Genomic DNA, 23606 nt, shown 5'->3' with positions numbered 1-23606 from the left:
ATAGGCATAGGAAATTCCAGAGAGATGTCAGTCAGCATGTGTTCTCTCTGCACGGTGCCCCATGAGATGAGCAATGCAGAGGCCCAGCTAAGTCCAAGCACAATGCTGCACCACGTCTGACCCAGCTCCCTGGCACAGGGGCTTAGCTGTCGGTAACTGGGCACATGGGTTGCATGGTCTAAATGTTTATGTCCCTCTAAAATTCATGAGTTGAAATCTAATTCCCAATATGTTGGCATTAAAAGGCAGGCCTTTGGGAGGTGACTAGGTCATGAGGGTGGAGTCCTAATGAATGGGATTAGTGCCCTTATAAAGAGGACTGAGGAAGCTTTTCCCCTTTTGCCATGTGAGGACTCAGTGAGATGACTCCATCTATGAGGAATGGGCCCTCACCAGACACTGAACCTGCCAGCACCTTAATCTTGGACACCCCAGCCTCCAGAAATGTGATAAATAAATTTCTGTTGTTTATAAATTACCCAGTCTGTGGTATTTTGTTGTAGCAGCCCAAACAGACTAAGACATGGATGAATTTAAATAGCTGCACCATTGTGAGCACATGAGGCAATTTTGACACGGGATAACTATTTTCTAGTGGTGGTTATGGGGTCCTCCAGCCCAAGAGGGTGTATCTAAGTTCTTATCCTGGCAAGGAGTTAGGAGCAAGAAGAGTAAGTCAGGTGGGAACACTGTGCCGTGACAGCAGCTGGTCAAAGGCATCCCTCATGCTGCCTGGTTTCCACTGCAATAATAGGCCTCCAGCCATGGTGGCAGCAACAGTCACATGGTGGATACTTCTGAAATATCTGGTCCCCCAAACTGAGTCCTCTAGTCTCAAAGAGAAGTTTCTCAGTTCCCACTCCAATAAAAGCACAAGATTGGAGCAACCGCCTTGTAGCTGGATTAAATGTTTAGGGTTCTTGTATAGGAGGAAGCACTCTGGTAATGAACAATGTTTGTGCAATAGTGGGATAGGACTCAGAGTCCCTTTAATTTATATATTTAAAGAGATGTGGCCTTATTATATTCAAGATGGTGAAGTACACAGTAAGTGCAAATATAAAGATATCTTCCTATTCCAAAAGGAGATATTTATAAAGTTTTTTTAAACATAATCCTTCATGCTAACCAGCAAATAAAATTTGCTTGATAAGAATTAGGTCCACCTAACACTTATTTATTAATAATGTTAGTATTATTATGTAATAGTAATGATATTAGGGATTCTGCTATTTGCTAGATATATAAAGATAAATAATATATGTTTCCTACTCATGAGAATCTGATGGTCTCTGGCCACCATCTGACTACTGGGAATGTTTACCACTGGTATCACCTGGCCAAAATACTTCCCTCAAGGCCTGTCACCAACTCACGAGGGAAGTCTCTGAATGACATTGTTTTTAACAGATTCAACAAGTGTTGTCATAAAGGCAACATGATGCCAACAATGGTTAAAACAAAAAAAAAAAGGTACCAACATCACGTCCTTGCTTGCTAATTAGGTACTTTGGTAAAACCAAAGGTTCTATTAGCCTTGCCTCACTTTCTCTTTCAACTAAAACAGCTTCGGTATCAGATAAGGGGGAAACCATGGGCATAAGATAGAGAGATTCTAGATCAGGGAGAGACATTTTAATTCTAAAGTCGAGCATCCTGGTCACTGGCTGGTACAGGTAGGATAGGTGACAGCTTTCTGTCTTCCTTTCCTTTAGGTCAGGTGCTTACAACCTGGAGTCCTGAGGTCTCCAAGGAGACCTTCCTAGGGTCATATACAATATGGTATGGGGATGGGATATTTTATTGAGTCATTAATGTCTGCCTTAATTCGTTTTTGTCTGTAGATGAATAAAAGGGCAATTTTCCCTTCCTCCTTCTAGAGAGATAGCCGTTCTTCACTTTTCAGGGCTCCTTGGACTCAGTTCTGCCCTGGAGACTACCTCTATCCATTTCTTTGCTGGAGGCAGGGCAGACATGGAATTGCCCTAGAAGAGGGAAGACAAAGGGAATATGGCTGGTTTGTAGGGGTGAGGAAGCTTCATGAAGCTACTACAGGGTGGTTCCTGAAAACAGACCTGGGTAGAGACTGAGGGGAGAGGTGCTGTCCATGTAAGATCTGGTGGTGGGGCTCACACAGAGTACAGCACAGGTATTAAGGCCTCATCTAAGTTGAGTGTGTGCTTCCTGCTATGCACCTGGAGAGTCTGAACGCTAGTGCTGCAGTCTGGGGGCCCAAGCACAGATCCCTGAGCAGAACCACACATCATCAACAGTACCCCTGAGTGAAGAACAAAAACCCAAGAGTGTGGAATGAAATCCTGCAGCCCTTCCCAGCATTTCTGGACCAGGTTTCCTGTATGATCCCAAGTGAAGAATGAGGAAGAATGAGAAAAGCCCTCCTTGGATTTCTCAACCACCTGGTGGGTGGAAGGCTGAGTCAGATATTATTTGCAAAAATCGATGAGGCTTGTCTTATACTTCCAAGACTGTAGAACAAATGCAAACCAATTACAGGCATGTGCACTTCTTTGTTGCTGTTTTTTGAGACAGGGTCTCACTGTGTTGCCCAGGCTGGAGTGGAGCGGCACAATCATAGCTCACTGCAGGCTTGAACTCCTGGGCTCAATGATCCTCCCACCTCAGCCTCCCAAAGTGCTGGAATTACAGGCATGAGCCACTGTGCCTAGCAGTACTTATTTTTAAAAAAGAGGAAAACTGCTCAGACCTTTTATCAGATACTTAAAGGTATCTATGACCTAAAAAGGGTTAAAAGCCTCCACTTCCGGAGTTAGAGGGTGATTTTAGGTTGGGTTCCCTGAGATGTGGATTTGGGATTTGTGAGCAAGTGATTTATTAAGACTGCTTCTCAGGACTACCATTCGACCCAGCAATCCCATTACTGAGTATATACCCAGAAGAATGTAAAGCATTCTACCATAAAGACACATACACGTGAATGTTCATCGCAGCACTCTTCACACTAGCAAAGACATGGAAGCAACCTAAATGCCAATCAATGACAGACTGGAAAAAGAAAATGTGGTACATATACATCGTGGAATATTATGCAGCCATAAAAAAAGAACAAGATCATGTCTTTTGTGGGAACATGGATGGAGCTGGAGCCTATCATCGTTAGCAAACTAACACAGGAACAGAAAACCAAAGACCGCATGTTCTCACTTATAAGCAGGAGCTAAACGATAAGAACTTATGAACACAAAGAAGGAAACAACAGACACTGGAGTCTACCTGAGAGGGGAGGGTGGGAGGAGGGAGAGGAGCAGAAAAGATAACTATTGGATACTGAGCTTAATATCTGAGTGATGAAATAATATGTACAACAAACCCCTGTGACACCTGTTTATCTATGTAACAAACCTTCACATGTACCCCCAAACCTAAAATAAAAATTTAAGTCAAGGAGGATGGCAGGAAGGGGAGGAAGCCAAACAAGGGTGTCATCGCAGGCAAGTCCTACAGAGGGTAGTTTTGGCCTGATCCTGCAGGGGACCTCTGGAGTGTAAGTTATGCCTCCAAGTTGTACCAGAGGCAAGAAAAGCAAGAGCACTGGGCTTTCATACCTACCTCACTTGTAGGCCATTCATCAAGGCCACAAGCAGGGTGGAGAGAACAAATGCCCAGGCGCTTTGGCTGGAGGGGCTCTCTGCACAGGCCCTGGCATCCTGAAAGCAGTTCTCCAAAGAGCTTCAGAAGCTGTGAGTTAGAAGCAAATGCACAGCAAACGGGCATATGAGTATACACAAAAATGGTAAAGACAAAAAGATCAGCCGGGCACAGTGGCCTATGCCTGTAATCCCAACACTTTGGGAGTCTGAGACAGGTGGATTGTAAGGTCAGGAGTTCGAGACCAGCCTGACCAACATGGTGAAACTCCATCTCTATTAAACATACAAAACTCGGCCGGGCGCGGTGGCTCACGCCTGTAATCCCAGCCGAGGCGGGCGGATCACAAGGTCAGGAGATCGAGAGCACGGTGAAACCCCGTCTCTACTAAAAAAAAAAAAATACAAAAAATTAGCCGGGCGCGGTGGCGGCGCCTGTAGTCCAAGCTACTCCAGAGGCTGAGGCAGGAGAATGGCGTGAATCTGGGAGGCGGAGCTTACAGTGAGCCGAGATCCGGCCACTGCACTCCAGCCTGGGCGACAGAGCGAGACTCCGTCTCAAAAAAAAAAAAAAAAATACAAAACTCATCCAGGAGTGGTGGCGTGTGCCTGTAATTCCAGCTACTCAGGAGGCTGAGGCAGGAGAATCACTTGAACCCAGGAGGCAGAGGTTGCAGTGAGCTGAGATCGCACCACTGCACACCAGCCTAGGCGACAGAGCCAGACTCCACCTCAAAAAGAAAAAAAGATCTTGCGAGGTCTGATTGGGAGCACCAACGTCATCCACCGCACCTTCTGAAAGGAGTTGTTCTTAAAAATGCAATTGCCATTGGGAGGCTGAGGCGGGTGGATCACGAGGTCAGGAGATCAAGACCATCCTGGCCAACATGGTGAAACCCTGTCTCTAGTAAAAATACAAAAATTAGTTGGGTGTGGTGGTGCATGCCTGTAATCCCAGCTACTTGGGAGCCTGAGGCAGGAGAATCACTTGAACCCGGGAGGCGGAGGTTGCAGTGAGCCGAGATTGCGCCATTGCACTCCAGCCTAGTAACAGAGCGAGACTCTGTCTAAAAAAAAAAAAAAAAAAAAAAAGCAACTGCAATTGCAACTGGAGAGCCAAGGACTTGGCACCCCAAGCATAGCCATGAGGACACTAAGGAAAGAGAAAATCTAGCAGAGAGCAGGGCCTAGAAGAGGGAGACAAAGTATGTTAGGAGGAGAGCACAAATCCAACACAAATGTGTCTATTAGTCCAGTGGATCTGCTCCCAGTCCATGAGGAAAATGTCTCCTCACCAGACATCAGTTGTCCCTGTTCTGGGATGGAGTCTAGCTCTGTCACTAGACTGGAGTGCAATGGCGTGATCTTGGCTCACTGCAACCTCAGTCTTCTGGGTTCAAGCAATTCCCCTGCCTCAGCATCCAGAGTAGCTGGGACCACAGGCACATGCCACCACATCCAGCTAATGTTTGTATTTTTTGTGGAGTCGGTGTTTCACCATTTATCTAGACTAGTCTCAAACTCCCAGACTCAAATGACCCACCCGCGTCGCCTTCCCAAAGTGTTAGGATTGCAAGTGCGCACCAATGCACCCAGCCCTATTTATTCTTTATTTACATTATCCTGTGTAGCATTTTCCCCACTTGCTTTATCCCATCACTCAGAGCTTTCCCATCACTCAGAGCTTCTTGGTGTCTATTTATTTCTTCATTCTAGTCCCAGCCTCTGGTTATTTTTTATTGGGGCTTGCCTCACCTGCCTCCTCTTGCTCATAGCCCCTTCTCCAGCATCTCTCTCTTCCCGGGTCACCTCATCAGTATCTTTTTCTTCTATAATGTAGAGAAACGTATTTCTTTTTGGTTCAGTCTTAGCCCAGTCAAGTTATGGCCAGTAGGTCTCATTTTCATAACCAAACATGCCCATATAAAGTGTGTTCTGAAGCAAAGGCAGTTCTCTTCCTGAGTCTGCAGTTGGCACTTCATGTGACTTCTCCCCTCCCTATTACATACAGTACATATAAATATATATGTAATATGTACACACACATACTAATGCATATGGAAACTGAGGCCCAGAGAGATGGCAACCTGCCTGAGGCTGCTTAACTGGCTAGTGAGAGAACCATGACAAGAACTTAAATTCTTAACTCCTTTTTCAGTGTTCATTGCCTCTGAACACACTGGCTTCCGAGCGTTCAAGCATTTTATATCAATGGTAATAAATAAAAAATAGTTTATTGGGAAAGGCAATTCAAGCTAAGTGCCAAACACATTCCATAGATAAAGAATTTATTTTCTGAATCTATGGGGCTAAGGCACATAGTATAAATATGGGGAAACAGAAATTAGCATAAATCTTGAAATAAAGTTGCCTTTCCACTACATATGGTAACAGATGATTCTACAGGGCTAAAAGAGACAGTTTAGGGGGACTATTCATTTGAAAACCTTGTAGTATCAGTAAAAATACTTTCTGTGCTCAATATTTTCTTACTAATTTCATCAAAAACATAAAATCATGAATCATAAAGCTGGAACGTGTTTCAGTTAGATAATCTGATTCACTTCTCCACTTTCAAACAGGGGTATTCTTATCTCCATTTCCAGAGGAATTAGTTGCCAGAAGTACTAGTATTGACTTCAGGGCAACTTAGAATCCTGTTTCTCCACTGCTTCATTTTCCAGAAGCCACATCTAACGTGGTCATCTGCAAATTACAAACCGCTTTTAATACATTTTACTTGTGATAATCCTCATAGCAACCTTATATGACAGGTCAATTATTACCTCATTTTTACAGGTGAGGAAACTAAAGCTTGGAGAGATTAAGTCACTTGCCTAAAAGCACCTCACGAGTATGTGACGGTTAAGACTGAAATCCAAATCTTCTATCTCCAAATCCCGTGCTCTTTCTTTACAATTCTATTCAGACTGTGAGTACTAGAGGAGGTGGTTTGTGTTGGCACACTGGTTTGGATATTACAGACAATAAGAAAACATGGCTGAACTGTCTGTCACTGCAAGTGGGATCTTATCTTTATCTAACAGGAGGTCTTGGCTGGATAGGAACTGAGTCTTAAATACTTTCAGTGACTGGGTGGTAACTCCATGTCAGACTCTGTTCAGGTGTCCAGGATAGATCAGTGACCAACACAGAAAGGTCTCTGGCCCCTGGAATTTACATTCTAGTGGATGAGACGGATGTGAAACAAATAATGAAATATAAAATATGTCAAGTGATGTTAAGTGCTATGGAAAAATTAAAACAGAATGAAGAGGTGTGTGTGTGAGTGTGTAAGGAGAATAGGAATTATATTTTATATATAAGGTGTTCAGGAAAGTTCATCAGATAAGGTCACATTTGAGAAGGTCCCTAAAATAAGTGAAGGAGCAAATTTCATGGAAATCTGGGAAAACATATTCTGGATAGAGAAAAATCACAAATGCAAAGATCCTAGGGTATGAGTTTAGTGAATCTGAGGAACAGGAAGAAGGCCCGTGTGTCTGGGAAGGTTTAGCCACCATGTACTCGCCTTCATTGAGCAAAAAAACCCATAAGAGAAAAAACAAATGCATGTCTTTGAAACATAAAAAATAACACAGGGTAAAATTGAGTGTTACAAAGAAGCATAAATCAAGTACTATGGGAGTTCAGAGGAAGTAAAGGAGGCTTGGAATCATAGAGAACCAGCAGTTAATTCTCTATTCCAAGGTTTTCCTTTTGGTTTGAACTGTAAAATATACCATTTTCAAACTATATCTTATGTGGATTGCCAACACGAAAACAAATGAAATCAGAATCCTCTAGAAAAGGGAAGGGGTGGGGGAGTTTTAGCCTTCCCAACTTGGCCTTACTCTTTCTCATCACCAGCCACAGAAGAACCTTCACGGAACCCTGGAGTCTAGGAAACAAAGTTTGCCAGTAACGGATCTAGTCAAACTAGCTCATTTTACAAAAGAGGAATCTGAAGCCCACAGAGGGAATCTTCTTCTGGCCTCTACTGGAGTGAAGTCTCCCTGGTCTTCTGGGCTGGCCTCAGCCACTAATGACCACAAAACATGCTTCAGCTTCCAGTCTGAAGTTCCTCCCTCCTTGTGTTGAACCTTGGCCTGACTGACTTGGAACTCCATTCTCTCTGCCTGTGGACCAAGGCATTCACTCATGGGACCCATGCATTCATCATTTCTAGGGGCAGTCTGAGACCGTTGAAACAAAGAGGCCATTGCTCAGATTTGCGTTGCAAATTAGATTTTGAGTCCAAAGTAAGACAATAGTCTTGAAAATTAGATTTATTGGGAGAATATAGGTCTTGAACACACAGAGATGATGACAATTAAACTGCTCTACGCTTATACCCTGAAAATGACAAGCAGATCCTTGACATCATCCTTCGCATATGATGCACTTCTTTGCTTAAAATGGCCTCCTTTTTGGTAAATTCTACTCATCTTTCCAGGAAGCTAAATTCGCTTTCCCTGTGATGCATTCTCAGACTTTCCCAAGCAGAATCAATCAACCCCCCATCTGTGTTCCTGTAGCACTTTTTTTTCATACATTTCTTATAGCCCTCATCTTATTGCATTAGAAAAACGTGTTTACACATTTTTCTTCTGCTGACTCTGAGCTTCTGTTGTGAATAAGAAGTATGTCTCACTCATATTGATGCCTCAGCTGCTGCTAACACAATGCTCTGGTGCTTGATACATTTGCTGATTGACATTGTAATTCAGTACCGGCTGAGGTTATGAGAAATGAGTGTCCTTATCAACCATAGACTTTTTGAGAAGTTGCCAACTAGTGACAAACCATTATTAATTATTTGCTTGGCAACTTGATAAGTTATTCAAAAGTAAAATGACTGTGTGAATATCCTGTTATTGATCATTGAACATTTCTGATGGACAGTCCCAGCACTCACCTTTGGTCTGTTTCAGTCACAAGCCTTCTTACACATTTTTCTGTTTGTTCATCCATGCTGGATCTGTTCTGAGGCAGACACGTTGCTATGACCAACACAGCCAGCCATGACACATTCTCCCTCATGCCTGGCCACAGCCCCTGGTAACTGTCAGCCTTGCAGATATGACTGACAAGAGTAGAAAGCAAAATCTGTGGGAAAAAATATGAAATCAGGTTCCAGTTCTCACTCCCTCATTATGTAAAAATGACTTCATGTTTAGTGAGTGTTGTGTGGTGAATCTCACATGATCCTGAGACAGAAGGGGCTTTACCAGGAGAGAACTGATTTTTCTGATAGATACATGAACCTGGGTAATGGTGCTTCTAGCCATTCAGTACTGAAAGGCAAACTTAAGTTCCCTTTGCCAAATTCACACTGCACATCAAAGCTGCAGGGAAGGGTCAGTCCCTTTCAACAACTGCAACGTAACTAAAGCCACTTCATTTGCAGGAGTTTATAAAAACTAGATTATCCCAGATCCATTTTCTTAAGCCAAGAACAAAACAACCTCAGTAGTAGAAAATGTCAGCTCTCACATGTCCACTGATCTTTGCCTCATCATCTAAGACTTTTTAGATTTTGTGTTGAAATACAACTTCCCTACCAACAGGTCTCCTGCCCAATCATTTTTAACCCTAACTTTATAGCTAACAGTTCAAAGTACAATATTCTTTCTTTCATGTATAAGCATTATTTGATCACATGGAATTTACCACATTTATTGTCAAACAACTGATCTTTTCTTCTTAAATTCCTCTAGGATTTCCATCTAGTTGATGTGGCTTTCATATTTCTAACAGAAACAGCAAAGAAGAACTCAAGAGAGAAATGTTTGTATCTTGTTGAAATGCAGAGTATTCAGGGTTATCACTAAAAGGCATTTGAGACATGACCACACAGAAAAGATAATCCAAGGAGCTGTTTGGGAAGACAAATCACATTAAGGGTGTTTATTTGGATTTCTAAAATTTCCCTTTCTCTGGCTTTATTTACATTTCATTAATATGAAGTGATTCAACCTAAGTAACATTTTGTCCTACATAGCTTACTGATTTGACTTTTGCAAGCAGCCAGACACCAAGAGTGGTCCTAAACAAGCTCTTGGTTGATGCAAAGCTCCACACTTACTGAATCAGATAACTGTAAATGAAAATTGCCCTTTAAATGTAATCTCTCAAAATCACCAGAGTTTATTTCCCCTAGAGAAGCAGATAGCTCATGCACATTCCCTTAAGAAGGGGATCAAGCTTGTTACCTATAAAACTAAGAAGGCAGAACTGCTGTCAAGGGCAGGAGTTGAACTGTACGGTTTAATTCCTAAGCTGGACCCAATTCAATGGGCTTTGGTCTTGATCTTTTCCAAATTTATGTTAATTAAGTCCTCATTAAGCAGAGTTCATTTTAAAGAAGTCAGACGCCAAGTCTTGTCTTCTCTACCTAGACTTTCAATATTGCAGAGCTTTTTGTTAATTAAGATGAAGAATTCCTTTTGGCTTTCACAGCCAGAATTTTCCACTTATTCCACTTTGTGTGCCAGTTGGCTTTCACACTCTGCAACCATGTGCCTCTGGCACAGCTGGAAAATTTATGAACTTCTGTGGGATTAAAAAGGTGCTATATCCTTGGGAAATGTTCCTAATAACCTGAATTCCTATTTATTCTCACCAGTGATCAATCTTTTCCAAGTAATAACTAGTAAGTGAGCAGTAACGGCAGGGAACAGTGAGATGTCAGCAGCAGTGTTTCCAGAGAGGTGTCCTCTCTCCCCAAGCCCAGAGCTTGAGTCCAACAAAGACTGATATGGGCAGTCTTTAGCCAGAGCTCTGGCTCCTAGTTTGGTACCCAGGGGCAACTTGCAGATAAAGGAGAGATGGATCCTAGGCTGCCCTTATGGCTGCCTAGGATGTGTGAGGGCTCAATAGGAATGGCATCCCTTAAAGACTGCTAGGCACCGGAGCTGGAAGCAGAAGACCCAGTTCTAGATCCTCTTCTCCCACTGTATAATTATGAGACCTTGAAACAGCTCTCTGCTTCTCCAAGCCTTGGTTGTCTCACCTGTAAATAAAGAGAATATGACTAGACCATTGCTTCTCAAACTAAATGTGTAATGAAGGAACACATTTTTCCTTTCTTCCTCCCACCCGAATCTATTGTAGACTGGTCTTTTGTGAAATACAATAAAAAGGAATTACCAGAAGAATGATATTTAGAAGGTGCAACAATGTCAAATTTCTATAAGAATTCTAGGCCGGGCATGGTGGCTCATGCCTGTAATCCCAGCATTTTGGGAGGCCAAGGCCAGTGGATCACGAGGTCAGGAGATCGAGACCATTCTGGCTAACGCGGTGAAACCACGTCTCTACTAAAAATACACACACACACACACACAAATTAGCCAGGCATGGTGGCGGCTGCCTATAATCCCAGCTACTTGGGAGTCTGAGGCAGGAGAATGGCGTGAACCCCAGAGGCGGAGCTTGCAGTGAGCCAAGATCGCGCCACTGTACTCCCGCCTGGGCAACACAACAAGACTCTGTCTCAAAAGAAAAAAAAAAAAGAAATCTAAATGCGTACCCATACTTTCTATACTTATCTGGCCATAAAAAGGTAACAGTGTCTGGGCCAGCAGCAGCACAAGGACCACACTTTGAGGAGCAATCAATGAGATGATATCTTAGGCACCTCCTGGCTCTCATAGTCTCCTCTTCCCATAGCCTGCCTGCCTCTCCACTAGATTTGCCCAAGCACCCAAATGCTAAGCTTGGTGACAAGACCAAAATTATGCTTCCTGGGTGACTTAGTGTGTTAGTGCTTCTTTTATAACATACTATAAATTGGGTTACCTATAAACAACAAATGTAGTTCTTATCGTTCTGGAGGCTGGGAAGTCCAAGATCAGGGTGCCAGAGGATTTGCCATCTGATGAGGGCCCTCTTCCTAGTTCACAGATGGCCATTATTTCACTGTCTTCTCACATGGTGGAAGAAGTGAGGGGTCTCTAATTCCATTCAAGAGAGCTTCACCTTCATGACCTAATCACCTCCAAGGGCTCCAAATACCATCATCTTGGGGATGAGAATTTTAATCTGTAAATTTGGGGATGGGGTGGTGACATGGTCACGCAAATATCCAGGCTGTAGTATGAAGTTGGCAACAAAGATCCAAATAACCACTTGAACAACTAATAGTATTTCTATCTCCGTGTTTCTTTCCCTATCAACCTCCCCAAACCATGATCTAGAATCCCAGCTCCACCACTTGGTGTTGGGGCCAAAAGCAAGTTACTTAACTTCTCTGTGCCTCAGTTTTTTCATCTCTAAAATGAGAATAACATCTTCTTCACAGGAGTATTTTTGTTAAGTGTTTATTTTGATATAATTTCAAACTTAGAGCTAGATTAGTACAAGGAAATCCTATTTCCTCATTTTTATTTTTTATTTTTTGGAGACAGGGTCTCACTCTGTTGCCCAGGTTGGAGTGCAGTGGTATGATCTCGGTTCACTGAAGCCTCGACATTTAAGACTCAAGCAGTCCTCCCACCTCAGCATCCAGAGTAGCTGGGACCACAGGCACATGCCACCACATCCAGCTAATTTTCGTAATTTTTGTAGAGTTGGGTTTTCGCCATTTGTCCAGACTAGTCTCAAACTCCCAGGCTCAAATGACCCACCAGGGCATCACCTTCACAAAGTGTTGGGATTACAGATGAAAGCCAACGCACCCAGCCCTATTTATTCTTTATTCACATTCCTCCTGTGTAGCATTTTCCCCACTTGCTTATGCTTCTCTTTCTTTCCCTCTCTCTGTTTTTTAAAAATTTTTTCTGAATGATTTGAGAGTAACTTGCATCCACCATGCTTATAGAATTGTCTTGAGGATTAAAGGAATTAATACACGGAAAATACTCAAAATGTTGCCTGGCACACATAGTAAGCTCTCATAAAATAGTTCTTATGCTTGATTTTCAAAGGCCTTTCCGGACATGCAAAGGGAACCTCAAACTCTAGTAACTTGGGGGCCACTCCATGTGAAACCTCCAACAAACTGGAGGTCTGCCCCTATGGCTTTGCCCTTCTCAGAGATTTATGGCTGATTCACTTATTTTCCAATGTGTTGGATTTGACCAACTTAAAAAATATTTTCCATGCCATATGCAGCTAGCCTTGAACACTGGTATTAAATGTATCTGCTCTAAATTACTATATGTTATTAAATCCAAAGAACTCTGGGATTTTTCTTCCTTTTCTTGCAAAACTGCTGTACTACTGTTAACATGGTATTAAACTGGTCAGTAGTGAGTAGGAGGCCAAATCCTGTGTTCTTTAGGAAAATGATAGGAACTCTGACTTCTAGGAAATTCAAGTATGACCTTAGAACAAAACTCCCCTAAGCAGCTCAAATGTCTCATATCTCTGTTATCCAAAATGTCTCTGTCTCTGATTCAGAAACAAAATGCTGATTTACACAATGCCCTATCTAACCCTTATGTTGGTTTAACTTTAAGCTGAACCAGAACTTTCATCTCTCACATTCACCCTGGGTTCCTTTGCTTCCTCATTTCCTGCCTCATCCAGATCCTGCTGTGCAGAATTGAATTAAGTATAGAAAAAATACTGATTCAGCTTCAGCTTCATCTCCATGTGCCCAGATTCAGCTGCAGAAAAGGATAGAAATATTGTTTGGTCCACAGCAATTTTTTAAATCATTCCATGTGAGTCATATACCAAAAAGAAATAAAATCATGGAGGCATCTGGCATCCAGAAAAGTCCACTTTTTTCTACGGCCACAGTCTAGAAGGTCGGGTGACTTGCCCAGGGGACACATTGCTCTTCATAGAACATTGGAAGAAGGCCCATATGTCTTCCAGGCCCTTTTGCTCAAAACCATGTGACCAAAACAAATCCTATCATTGTCCCAGCAGGATTCACTGGTCTTATGAATTTGGGGACAGACTGTGCCTGGGGGAGGAAAAGGAAACAAAGTAGATGCTTCTTCCATTCCAAGATGAATCACATATGTATAATTAGACCCAGTTTAGTTTCACATTACCCTTTCCTGGAGGAATCTATGAATATGGGACCCCCACATATATTCACAGACCACACTGAATGCTGTGTTCCCTAGAAAACCTATAATCTATACTGTACAATTTGATATTTGGTTAAAACATTTTTGCAGGACATGTGTATCTGGTTCCCAGGGCTAAGCCATCCAGTCCTAGAGAGCCAAGGTCATTGTGCTATACTTCTTTGTACCCTCCAGAGCAATCACATGGCGTGCTGCATACATAGTAGGTACAAAATGTATTTCTCTGGATTGGCTAATATTTTATTAAAACATGGGAAAATCGACTGGGCATAGTGGCTCATGCCAGTAATCCCAGCATTTTGGGAGGCCAAGATGGGCAGATCACCTGCGGTCAGGAGTTTGAGACCAGCCTGGCCAACATGGTAAAACCCATCTCTCCTAAAAACACAAAAATTAGCCAGGCATGGTGGCTTATGCCTGCAATCCCAGCTACTTTGGAGGCTGAGGCAAGAGAACTGCTTGAACCTGGGAGGTGGAAGTTGCAGTGAGCCAAGATTGTGCCACTGCACTCTAGACTGGGTGAAAGAGCAAGACTCTGTCAAAAAAAAAAAAGAGGAAAAATCAGTCATCCCACCCATCAAATCATTGTCTCCATCCCCAATGGCTAGTGGCAGATGTGCCTGCTCCTTAGCTGCAACATGGATATGCTTCCCTCCAAAAAAGAAACCAGTATCTCTGCTGCTATCATAGACTCAGACACCCGCAGGAGCAGTTCCCACTCACTGCATTCCACAAACCACTTGGTCTATACATTTCTCTACTATCACCATCTTCTTCCCAAAGAATCCAGGTATTTTGCAGAGATGAGAAGACACATTGATACTCACCTGATTTATTTAAAAATCTAATGGATAGTTCCTTCAAAAGTTAAACATAGAGTTACCATTTATACTGCAATTTCTCTTCCAGGCATATACCCAAAAGAATGGAAAAACATATGTTCACACAAAAACTTGTGCATGAATAATTGTAGCAGCATTACTCATAATAGCCAAAACGTAGAAACAAGCCCAATGTTCAACGACTGATGAATGGATAAACAAAATGGGGTCTATCCACACAAAGGAATATTATTTGGCCATAAAAAGGAATAAAATATTGATACCCGTGACAACATGGATGAACCTCAAAAACATTATTCTATGTCGATTAAGCCAAACATGAAATAACATATATTAGATAATTCCATTTACATGAAAGTCCAGAATAGGCAAATCCATAGAGATAGAGAGTAGATTCATGTTGCCAGGGTCCAGGGGAAAATGACTGTTAATGAGTATAGGCTTTCCTTTTGGGGTGATGGAAAGGATATTCTGGAAAGAGAGTGACGGTTGCACATATCTATGAAAATACTAAAAACCATTGAATTGTACATTTTAACAGATGAAGTTTATGGCATGTGAATTATATACCAATTTTAAAAAATTGTTTAAGGCCAGGGTTCCAAGAAGGCCAAACAGGAAGAATTTCAGCCTCCAGCTCCCAGCATGACCGACACAGAAGACGGGTGATTTCTGCATTTCCAACTGAGGTACCGGGTTCATCTCACTGGGGCATGTCAGACAGTGGGTGCAGGACAGTGGGTGCAGCCCACCAAGCGAGAGCCGAAGCAGGACAAGGCATCGCCTCACCCGGGAGTGCAAGGGGGAAGGGAATTCCCTTTCCTAGCCAAGGGAAACCGTGACACACAACTCCTGGAAAATTGGGTCACTCCCACCTTAATACTGCGCTTTACCAAGGGTCTTAGTAAATGGCACACCAGGAGATTATATCCCGCATGTGGCTTGGAGGGTCCCTCGCCCACAGAGCCTCTCTCATTGCTAGCACAGCAGTCTGAGATCTAACTGCAAGGTGGCAGCGAGGCTGGGGGAGGGGTACCCACCATTGCTGAGGCTTGAGTAGGTAAACAAAGTGGCCAGGATTCTCGAACTGGGTGGACTCCACCGCAACTCAAGGAGGCCTGCCTGCCTCTGTAGACTCCACCTCTGGGGACAGGGCACAGCCAAACAAAAAGCAGCAGAAACCTCTACAGATGTAAATGTCCCTGTCTGACAGCTTTGAAGAGAGCAGTGGTTCTCCAGATACAGAAGTTGAGATATGAGAATGGACAGACTGCCTGCTCAAGTGGGTCCCTAAACCCTGAGTAGCCTAACTGGGAAACATCCCCAACTAGGGGCAGACTGACACCTCACACCTCACACAGCCAAGTACCCCTCTGAGACGAAGTTTCCAGAGGAACAATCAGGCAGCAACAATTGCTGCTCAGCAATATTCACTCGTCTGCAGCCTCCACTGCTGATACCCAGGCAAACAGTGTCTGGAGTGGACCTCCAGCAAACTCCAACAGACTTGCAGCTGAGGGTCCTGACTGTTAGAAGGAAAACTAACAAACAGAAAGGACATCCACACCAAAACCCCATCTGCACATCACCGTGATCAAAGACCAAAGGTAGATAAAACCACAAAGATGGGGAAAAAGCACTGCAGAAAAGCTGAAAATTCTAAAAATCAGAGTGCCTCTCCCCCTCCAAAGGAATGCAGCTCCTTGCCAGCAACAGAACAAAACTGTACGGAGAATGACTTTGATGAGTTGAGAGAAGAAGACTTCAGAGGATCAAACTTCTTCGAGCTAAAGGAGGAAGTTCGAACCCAGCACAAAGAAGCTGAAAACCTTGAAAAAAGATTTGACAAATGGATAACTAGAATAACCAATGTAGAGAAGTCCTTAAAGGACCTGATAGAGATGAAAACCGTGACATGAGAACTATGTGACAAATGCACAAGCTTCAGTAACCGACTCGATCAACTGGAAGAAAGGGTATCAGTTATTGAAGATCAAATGAATGAAATGAAACAAAAAGAGAAGTTTAGAGAAAAAAGAGTAAAAAGAAGCAAACAAAGCCTCCAAGAAATATGGGATTATGTAAAAAGATCAAATCTACATCTGATTGGTGTACCTGAAAGTGATGGGAAGAATGGAACCAACTTGTAAAACACTCTTTAGGATATTATCCAGGAGAACTTCCCCAACCTAGCAAGGCAGGCCAACATTCAAATTCAGGAAATATAGAGAACTCCACAAAGATACTCCTCAAGAAGCACAATTCCAAGACACATAATTGTCGGATTCACCAAAGTTGAAATGAAGGAAAAAATGTTAAGGGCAACCAGAAAGAAAGGTCAGGTTACCCACAAAGGGAAGCCCATCAGACTAACAGCAGATCTCTTGGCAGAAACTCTACAAGCCAGAAGAGAGTGGGGGCCAATATTCAACATTCTTAAAGAAAAGGATTTTCAACCCAGAATTTCATATCCAGCCAAACTAAGTTTCATAAAGTGAAGGAGAAATAAAATCCTTTACAGACAAGCAAATGCTGATAGATTTTGTCACCACCAGGCCTGCCCTGCAAGAGCTCCTGAAGGAAACACTAAACATGGAAAGGAACAACCAGTACCAGTCACTGGAAAAATATGCCAAAATGTAAAGACCATCGATGCTAGGAAGAAACTACATCAACTAACGAGCAAAATAACCAGTTAACATCATAATGACAGGATTAAGTTCACACATAACAATATTAACCTTAAATGTAAATGGGCTAAATGCACCAATTCAAAGACACAGACTGGCAAATTGGATAAAGAGTCAAGACTCATCAGTGTGCTGTATTCAGGAGACCCATCTCACGTGCAGAGACACACATAGGCTCAAAATAAAGGGATGGAGGAAGATCTACCAAGCAAATGGAAAACAAAAAAAGGCAGGAGTTACAATCCTGGTCTCTGATAAAACAGACTTTAAACAGACAACGATCAAAAGAGACAAAGAAGGCCAATACATAATGGTAAAGGGATCAATTCAACAAGAAGAGCTAACTATCCTAAATATATATGCACCCAATACAGGAGCACCCAGATTCATAAAGCAAGTCCTTAGAGACTCACAAAGAGACTTAGACTCCCATACAATAATAATGGGAGACTTTAACACCCCACTGTCAACATTAGACAGATCAATGAGACAGAAAGTTGAAAAGGATATCTAGGAATTGAACTCAACTCCGCACCAAGCGGACCTAATAGACATCTACAGAACTCTCCACCCCAAAGCAACAGAATATACATTCTTCTCAGCACCACATTGCACTTACTCCAAAATTGACCACATAGTTGGAAGTAAAGCACTCCTCAGCAAATGTAAAAGAACAGAAATTATAACAGACTGTCTCTCAGACCACAGTGCAATCAAACTCAGGATTAAGAAACTCACTCAAAACCGCTCAACTACATGGAAACTGAACAACCGGCTCCTGAATGACTACTGGGTACATAACGAAATGAAGGCAGAAATAAAGATGTTCTTTGAAACCAATGAGAACAAAGACACAACATACCAGAATCTCTGGGACACATTTAAAGCAGTGTGTAGAGGGAAATGTATAGCACTAAATGCCCACAAGAGAAAGCAGGAAAGATCTAAATTGACACTCTAACAGCACAATTAAAAGAACTAGAGAAGCAAAAGCAAACACATTCAAAAGCTAGCAGAAGGCAAGAAATAACTAAGATCAGAGCAGAACTGAAGGAGATAGAGACACAAAAAAACCCTCCAGAAAAATCAATGAATCCAGGAGCTGATTTTTGGAAAAGATCAACAAAATTGATAGACTGTTAGCAAGACTAATAAAGAAGAAAAGAGAGAAGAATCAAATAGACACAATAAAAAATGATAAAGGGGATGTTACCACTGACCCCACAGAAATACAAACTACCATCAGAGAATACTATAAACACCTCTATGCAAATAAACTAGAAAACTTAGAAGAAATGGATAAATTCCTGGACACATACACTCTCCCAAGACTAAACCGGGAAGGAGCTGAATCCCTGAATAGACCAGTAACAGGCTCTAAGATTGAGGCAATAATTAATATCCTACCAACCAAAAAAAGTCCAGGACCAGATGGATTCACAGCCAAATTCTACCAGAGGTACAACGAGGAGCTGGTACCATTCTTTCTGAAACTATTCCAATCAATAGAAAAAGAGGGAATCCTCCCTAACTCATTTTATGAGGCCAACATCATCCTCATACCAAAGCCTGGCAGAGACACAATAAAAAAAGAGAATTTTAGACCAATATCCCTGATGAACATCGATGCAAAAATCCTCAATAAAATACTGGAAAACCGAATCCAGCAGCACATCAAAAAGCTTATCCACCATGATCAAGTGGGCTTCATCGCTGGGATGCAAGGCTGGTTCAACATACACAAATCAACAAACGTAATCCAGCATATAAACGGAACCAAAGACAAAAACCACATAGATGCAGAAAAAGGCCTTTGACAAAATTCAACAGCCCTTCATGCTAAAAACTCTCAATAAATTCGGTATTGATGGAACGTATCTCAAAATAATAAGAGCTATTTATGACAAACCCACAGTTAATAAATATCATACTGAATGGGCAAAAACTGGAAGCATTCCCTTTGAAAACTGGCACAAGACAGGGATGCCCTCTCTCACCACTCCTATTCAACATAGTGTTGGAAGTTCTGGCCACGGCAATCAGGCAAAAGAAAGAAATAAAGGGTATTCAATTAGGAAAAGAGGAAGTCAAATTGTCCCTGTTTGCAGATGACATGATTGTATATGTAGAAAACCCCATCATCTCAGCCCAAAATCTCCTTAAGCTGATAAGCAACTTCAGCAAAGTCTCAGGATACGAAATCAATGTGCAAAAATTACAAGCATTCTTACACACCAATAACAGACAGAGAGCCAAATCATGAGTGAACTCCCATTCACAATTGCTTCAGAGAGAATAAAATACCTAGGAATCCAACTTACAAGGGATGTAAAGGACCTCTTCAAGGAGAACTACAAACCACTGCTCAGTGAAATAAAAGAGGACACAAACAAATGGAAGAACATACCATGCTCATGGATAGGAAGAATCAATATCGTGAAAATGGCCATACTGCCCAAGGTAATTTATAGATTTAATGCCATACCCATTAAGCTACCAATGACTTTCTTCACAGAATTGGAATAAAAACTACTTTAAAGTTCATATGGAACCAAAAAAGAGCCCGCATTGCCAAGACAATCCTAAGCAAAAAGAACAAAACTGGAGGCATCAAGCTACCTGACTTCAAACTATTCTACAAGTCTACAGTAACCAAAACAGCATGGTACTGGTACCAAAACAGAGATATAGACCAATGGAACAGAACAGAGCCCTCAGAAATAATACCACACATCTACAGCCATCTGATCTTTGACAAACCTGACAAAAACAAGAAATGGGGAAAGGATTCCCTATTTAATAAATGGTGCTGGGAAAACTGGCTAGCCATAAGTAGAAAGCTGAAACTGGATCCCTTCCTTACACCTTATACAAAAATTAATTCAAGATGGATTAGAGACTTACATGTTAGACCTAGAACCATAAAAACCCTAGAAGAAAACCTAGGCAATACCATTCAGGACATAGGCATGGGCAAGTACTTCATGTCTAAAACACCAAAAGCAATGGCAATGAAAGCCAAAACTGACCAATGGGATCTAATTAAACTAAAGAACTTCTGCACAGCAAAAGAAACTACCATCAGAGTGAACAGGCAACCTACAGAATGGGAGAAAATTTTTGCAATCTACTCATCTGACAAAGGGCTGATATCCAGAACCTACGACGAACTCAAACAAATTTACAAGAAAAAATCAACTCCTCAAAAAGTGGGCAAAGAATATGAACAGACACTCCTCGAAAGAAGACATTTATGCAGCCAACAGACACATGAAAAAATGCTCATCATCACTAGCCATCAGAGAAATGCAAATCAAAACCACAATGAGATACCATCTCACACCAGTTAGAATGGTGATCATTAAAAAGTCAGGAAACAACAGGTGCTGGAGAGGATGTGGAGAAATAGGAACATTTTTACACTGTTGGTAGAACTGTAAACTAGTTCAACCATTGTGGAAAGCAGTGTGGTGATTCCTCAAGGATCTAGAACTAGAAATACCATTTGATCCAGCCATCCCATTACACGGTACATACCCAAAGGATTATAAATCATGCTGCTATAAAGACACATGCACACATATGTTTATTGCAGCACTATTCACAATAGCAAAGACTTGGAACCAACCCAAATGTCCATCAGGGACAGACTGGATTAAGAAAATGTGGCACATATACACCATGGAATACCATGCAGCCATAAAAAAGGATGTGTTCATGTCCTTTTTAGGGACATGGATGTAGCTGGAAACCATCATTCTCAGCAAACTATCGCAAGAACAGGAAACCAAACACCGCATGTTCTCACTCATAGGTGGGAATTGAACAATGAGAACACTTGGACACAGGAAGGGGAACATCGCACACCGGGGCCAGTTGTGGGGTGGGGGGAGGAGGGAGGGATAGCATTAGGAGATATACCTAATGTAAATGACGAGTTAATGGGTGCAGCACACCAACATGGCACATGTATACATATGTAACAAACCTGCACGTTGTGCACATATACCCTAGAATATAAAGTATAATAAAAATAATAATAAAAAAATAAAAAATTGATTAAGGAATAAAATAGGACACAAAACTTAAAGAACAATTAAAAACTACTTTGTGAATTAACATGAATCTCAGGGCCAACGCTGGCCTGTTGATTTTAGTGTTGCCAGAGCTGGACTTCCCTTTCTTTCTCTTTGTTTCACTCACATTTGGAACTGCAAACATAGGCTTTTCTAAAATACATTGTGTGCCTTTGCAGCTCACATCCAATGCCCATATCAGGTCTGTGACCCAGGCTATTGGGCCCACTCTCAAGTGGGTTTTGATCTGGCCCTTCTTCTATAGACAATGTGAGCCTCGGGGATCTGGCTTCCCCATTTCACATTGTGAGTGGTGATCGTTTCTGTCAAAAATAATCATCTGTCTTTCATTGTAGTGCAGATGATACCCAAATGTTACCCTCATCCATCAAACTGTCAGGTTAATTGTTTATAAAACATCCGGAGCTGGTTGTCACAGAACATCAGCAAACTCAGACCAAATAAAACAGAATGCTCTGGTTGGATACAGCCCCTGCATGAAGAAGAGCTCTGATGACATTTATGGGAACAAAAGTTCACAAACACCTTCCTTAATCCAGTGACTGTCAGAAACCTAGGGGTGGTGTTGCCCTCCTGAGACACTGAGCAAAACTGCTCTCGAATAGCTTAGGTTTTCTCTTCCTAGAATATTTTTCGATCATTTGAAAACTACTTCCAGTCCTAAAAGACTGAAGAGAGGTGAAGTTTATGGTATGTGAATTATATATTGATGTTGGCTTTAAATTCAGCTTTTAATTTGACTTTGTTGGCTTTAAATTTCTGCCATGGTCCAGCATGAAGATGGACAATGCAGTTTCCCTGCCTGCGTTTGCTGCAGTCATGACTCTCAGATAAATATAAAAAGAATATCCATTAAATATTTTATTTAACTTACTAATTAATAAGGTAAACAGTAAGATGTTAGGACTAATTTAGAAAAAAAAATTTTTTTTTGAGAAGCTGGTTATCTATTAAAAAAAAATAACTGGTCCATGACTTACCAGGCAAGAAACTTTTCAGGGATGATTCTTCCATGAGACAGACATTTTTTGCATCTTCTTTTGGAAAAAAACCCACAAGTTAATCTTTGTCTGTATAGTTTTAAAACAGGCAAGCCATGGAAAATTAAACCTAGTATTTCACTGAAGAACACTCAGGACTCTCTTTTGGCTGTTTTGAAGTTTCTAGTAACTTCCTGAGAGGCCACTGCTGCCAGAACTAGGAACCAATTCAGAGAGGATTGTGGGAGCTAAGTCTTTATCATCTAGTGCTAAAAAATAAACGGAACCGTTTATCGATAAATACACACAATTATCCTCAAAGCAGAGGTGCATCAGCCACTATCTCCCTCCTTCCCACAGCCCTCGGACACTCTGTGGTCCAATTTCTTTACCTTAAATGTAACCTACTGCTGTTTAATGGGAAGAAGAAAGAGGAAAACAAACCTGCTAAGAAAGTGGACCAGACAAATCCAAGTCAAGAATCCCTGCCCTACAAGTGTGCAGAACGAAAATACTCAAAGAGGTCTTCAACTGTTTGGATGCCATGACTTCTTGAAACAGACAAATGCAATTTTGAGAGTAGTTTGAATGATTTTAGAACCTGGCAGGAATATTTATTGTAAGATCAAAAAGGCATCAACTCATTTCCCCTCCTGCCATCTCCATTCTCCATTCCCTGCCCTCCACCAGAGCTCCTCAAAGCTCAGGAAAGCAAGGCAAACAACAAAAAGAAACAACAACAACAAAATCAAGTTTCCAAAATTCTATTATTTACGGTAGGTAAAACTAATGACACAGCATAGTTGGGGTTTCTTACAGAATCAGTGTGCTTTGCACAAGACTATTTTAAATTATGTTCTGGCGTGGTGGCTCATACCTGTAATCCCAGCACTTTGGGAGGCTGAGGCGGCTGGATCACTTGAGGTCAGGAGTTCAAGACCAGCCTGGCCAACATAGTGAAACCTCATCTCTGCTAAAAATACAAAAATTAGCTGGTTGTGGTGGCGCACACCTGTAATCCCAGGTACTCAGGAAGCTGAGGCAAGAGAGTCACTTGAACCCCGGAGGTGGAGGTTGCAGTGAGCTGAGATCGCACCACTGCACTCCAGCCTGAGTGAAAAAGTGAGACTGTCTCAAAAATAAAAATAAAAAAGACTTTTAAATTGTAATGAAATTTTACAGCTATTGAATTTCTATTTTATAAATATACCTATTCTCATATAAAATTGTTTCTGTATAACACCTACAGGTTATATGTATGATTGTTAGGTTTATTTGCTGCTTAGTCCCTGATCAGAAATGCAACTCCCAAATATAATACA

Source organism: Theropithecus gelada, chromosome 13 (genome assembly GCF_003255815.1).
Source record: "Theropithecus gelada isolate Dixy chromosome 13, Tgel_1.0, whole genome shotgun sequence".
Classification (NCBI taxonomy): domain Eukaryota; kingdom Metazoa; phylum Chordata; class Mammalia; order Primates; family Cercopithecidae; genus Theropithecus; species Theropithecus gelada.
This window is presented reverse-complemented; position numbering follows the sequence as displayed.